The 4541-nt window shown below is 33.4% G+C and overlaps 1 pseudogene; it reads right to left on the bottom strand.

Moving 5' to 3' along the window:
- Positions 1–239: 239 nt before the first annotated feature.
- On the bottom strand, positions 240–3143 carry LOC133779084 (calcium-dependent protein kinase 1-like; annotated as a pseudogene).
- Between the last annotated feature and the right edge of the window lie 1398 nt (positions 3144–4541).

Raw genomic sequence — 4541 nt, 5'->3', positions numbered from 1 at the left:
TAATAAAAATCCAAATGTTCCGAACTAAAACTAGACAACAACCTTGGGTACAAATCGAAAATTGAAATGAAAAGTGAAAAACTGAAGATTCCAAAAGCCAGAATGTGACTCAAAACAAACTAATAGTTGTACGACCATAGTTAATAGAAATCACAAGAGAAGTGCATTATGTATTTTCAACGAGTTTCATAAATTAAACTAAAGGGTAAAGAAAACAATTTTTTTTCTCTCATGGTGTACAAACTATGGTATGGCTGTAAAGGTCAATGCAAACACTAACAGAGATCTCCATGAATTCAAAGAAAAGCATATATAACTGAGCCCTGGCTATACCTTAGGCCAGCATTTAAGCTTCTTCTTACTGTACAATCTTGATCTCTCAAGAAAATCTTGTAAAAAAATATAAAAAAAAAATTCGAAGGATGAAAGAAATAAGAACCTTGTTGCCAATTACGACACTAAAGTTTACGACCCACTCTAAAAGCAATGCTGAAGGAATTTTGTAGGCCTTTCTTGGCAGGGCCACCAATAGTTCCTTTCTGCATCATCACCATGAACTCGTTATAATCTATGCGCCCATTCTGCACGGAGAAAAAAAACATGGGAGAAACAGTAAGGTCTTGGAGATGAAAAAAATAGAAGTGATAGCCATATCGAATTCAACCATGAATCACAGAAAACAAACGCAAGTCTTGAAAGAATGCAGGCTTCATTTTAGTAGACAGTAAGATGTTTAAGCCAAATTCACACTAGCAGTAGCAATTCAAGAAAAAGTAAATTCAACCACAGAAACAAGATCTTAAATTTTAATGAGTCCATCTTGATATTTGCAAAAAAAAACAACTATTGGCTCAAAATAAAATTTGAATGATCATATGCCCTATGCAAGGAAAAAAACTCTTTAAATCTCTGAATTTTAATTTACAGCCATTCAATTGGTGCAGTAACAGAATAATCATCAGAGAAATACTCACATTATCCTTATCAACTTCTTGCATCATTTCTTCTAGCCGGACGTCCTCTACACCAAACTCCTCGCAAGCATGTTGAAGCTCATCTTGAGTAATGTAGCCACTTCCATCTTTATCGAAGTAGGAAAATGACGCGAACAAATGATCTTCTCTCTCAATTTTGTTTAAATGCAAAGTGGCTGCTACAAACTCTCCATAATCAATTGTTCCACTGTTATCTACATCTGCCTGCAAATCAGTAAATAAGTTAAACTAAGAATATCTAATGTATTATTCTCCAAACAATTTATGAATTAGTTCTCTATCATATCCTTGAGTGATCACCATAATTGAAGAAGAGAATAGCATATTAAAAGGTGAGTAATCTCATTGCTTATGATGAAAGAATAATATTTCAATTTCAATGATTTCCTGCTGAGATTTGTCACCAAAGGTGAAATATTTTTTGAAGTAATTTAGAAATAGAACAAGAGTAAAGCAAATTGTCACATATAAGGATTTTTTATATAAAGAAAAAGCATATATAATCAAGATTGAACAAATTTTCAACCTCTTGGTGCTTGGTTTAAAGTTGAAACCATACAAAGCCTAGAGACCATTATAAGGAAAAAGGAACTAAAAAGGCAACCCATAGTCCATACTAGTGTATATCTAATCTTAAAAATCTATGCCATAATATACTAGCATATTGATCCAAACTACAGGGAAAATCTTTTTTAGTCCTAGATTTAAATCTTTTCATTTTGATCCCAAAATTTTTAAAAGTGTTCCCAATAGTCCTTATTAACATTAATTGTAAAATATAAAATGATGCTTTTAAAAGGCTTAGAGATCAATACTAAATATTAAGTTCTGTATGAAATTACAGCTGTGCCCTTAAATTAAATCTAACAATATATGTGTTTAGGGGCTAAACTGGAAAAGTTTTAAAGACAAAGACAATATATTCTGACGTTTAGGGTACCAAAAGGGGAGCTTCTCAATAGTTTAGGTGTTTAGAATCATCTTTTAATATATACTTAGCTCTGGGAGAAGCACAATTTTTTCAGCCTCTTCATTTGGAATCTTAATAAAAAGAACAAAGATATCCCATTTATAATAGTTTAGGTGCATAGAATCATCTTTAAACATATATGAACTTACTGCTTGCATTAAATCATAAATTTCAGATTCCTTAAGATTAGCTCCAAATCTTTTCAAACCAGCCTGAAGTTCTTCAAAAGTGATTTGACTACTACTGTCAGTGTCTATCATTTTGAACATTTCTTTTAGGCCAGCAATTTCTTCTTCAGATAAGATCTCTGCAATTACCAGCCAAAAAAAGGGGAAAGAAATGAGTTGAATAATTACAAGTCATCTATTAATTTAATTTAGGTATATGACTATCAATTATTTGGCTTCAAACCATTCACTTATTTAATACATAAAGTGACTTACTCTAATAGCCATTTTCTTGAGCTTGTTCATTGCAGAGAATTGCTTCAATCGACTTAATATTGCAGAATCGAGAGTCTTGTCAGGAGCCACACCACCAACTTGAACTCAGGGATGGCCTGCGAGACATATAAACAAAAGGTCATCAGTGCAAACAGAATGCTGTGCCTAAGAACACCTTGATATAGAATTATACATAAGCAAAAAAATATGACAATTGTTGAACAAAAATGATGAGAATAATTATTTATAAAGCAGCTGAAATGAATAATAGATACTTTTCCAAAAAGCTTTGCTCAATAATAATTGCAACCCTTTAATTTCAGTAGCAACACAGGTCAAACACAAAAATTGTAATTATGAAAGCAAACCAGTGACAGAAATTCACACAAAACCTCATGTGCATATATCCGCCTTTTGGGATCTCGAATAAGCATTTTCCTTACTAAATCTTTGGCACCTTCAAAAATACTAGGCCATGGGTCTGTTGAAAAGTCTAGGTCACCATGTAATACTTCTTCAAATATCACTTGCTCGCTCTCTATTGAAACCAAGGGGAAAGAAAAAAGGTCACAAAATACACATACAGAGACACAAATAGAAACACAGATACTAACTACAACAATGACTAACAAGAATCCACTAGAGAATAAACATAAAATATGTGATGGGAGACATCAGGACATTAATGGGATTACCAACTCCAAATGAATGTTATAATAAATTGTAACTGCCCATACAAAAAGCAAGCCTAACTTTCTTGGAAACATTTTCATAGCTAGCTTTGCTAATGAGAGAGAATGCCAGTATAAAAACATCTGCCCCACGATAACTCAAGGGTCTTAACCTGTTATAGTCCTACTGTCCTGTTCCACAGAAACAAATTCAGACCCAGAAAAGAAAATCTGTATAACACAACTACTTAAATTAAATTTTAATCATGCATAGTTACCGGCTGTATCCCATAATCCCAAGTTAATAGTGCTTCCATTCACAACAACATTTGCACTGAAATTGTCCAAAACAGTTGGCACATAATCCTGTTTTCCACCAAAGAACAAAATGAATATGATTTCAATTGTAGAACAAACCCATAATTCATCTTCCAGAACTTACAAATCAAAAAGGAAACCACCCTAATTTTTTTGGAAATTTAAGGGTGGGGGATTGAAAACCCATAATCTTACCAACTAGCAGCACATTAATACAATTAAAAACAGTCTCAAAGGTTACAAAACCATAATCTAAATTTCGGTCATTGGAAAAAATGATATGCAATCGCATATCAGATAATCTTTCCAAAGAAAGAGTAAACAACTAAAACCAAACAATTTTAGAATGGGGACCAAAAACACATTCGAAGCTTTAGTTTATTTCTTGCAATTAAGGAAAGAAATTTAAACTGCCAAAAAATGAAAATCCAGGAAAGAATAAAGAAAACGATTAAAGGGGGTTGAATTTTCTCGAGCATTCTTTCCCATTACAATTCAAACCGAAGAACAAAAACTCAAACATGAGTAGAACAGCAAGTGAAGAAGGAAACCGAAGAATGAAAACAAAAGACATACCCAAAATAAAGGCCTTTACTCAAATTCACAATGCACAAATCTAAGCCTAAAGAAAACCCTAAACATTTTGTCGATTCCCAAATCAATTTCTGAGTATGAAAAATTGAACAACTGTGAGAATAGAAATTTTAAATTAAGATGAGAAAGGGAATTGAAACGAACCAGATGCAGTAGCCATGGTTTCTCTTCGCAAAAAAGTATGGAGCTTGAAGGTAGCTAAGAATTCGGGTTGATGATTTATGAGCTTTTACAATGAAAGAGGTTGATGCGTAAAATATGGGACAAACGAAGGCGTCGTCGAGTTCAGAGTGAAAATGAGAGTCAAAGAAGCCGATGAGGTGAAGCCGCAGAGATTGAGCCGAAGAGAAGTCGCCTCTCTGCTGCCGCCGATGAACCAGAACTCCTATATCGCCTTCGAATGTGGTGTAGCCCTTCTCATTTTTCTTTGAATGAAATGGGATTTGTCTTTCGTGAAGGGGAGTGAAAGACCGAGAGAGATAGGTCTCAGAGAAAGATGAAGTATGTAGAGAAAATGAAATAAAATGATAAATAAATATTTTATATACTT

The sequence above is a fragment of the Humulus lupulus genome, chromosome 5 (genome assembly GCF_963169125.1).
Source record: "Humulus lupulus chromosome 5, drHumLupu1.1, whole genome shotgun sequence".
Lineage (NCBI taxonomy): Eukaryota > Viridiplantae > Streptophyta > Magnoliopsida > Rosales > Cannabaceae > Humulus > Humulus lupulus.
The sequence above is the reverse complement of the archived record's forward strand: the minus strand, read 5'-3'. Positions and strand labels throughout refer to the sequence as shown.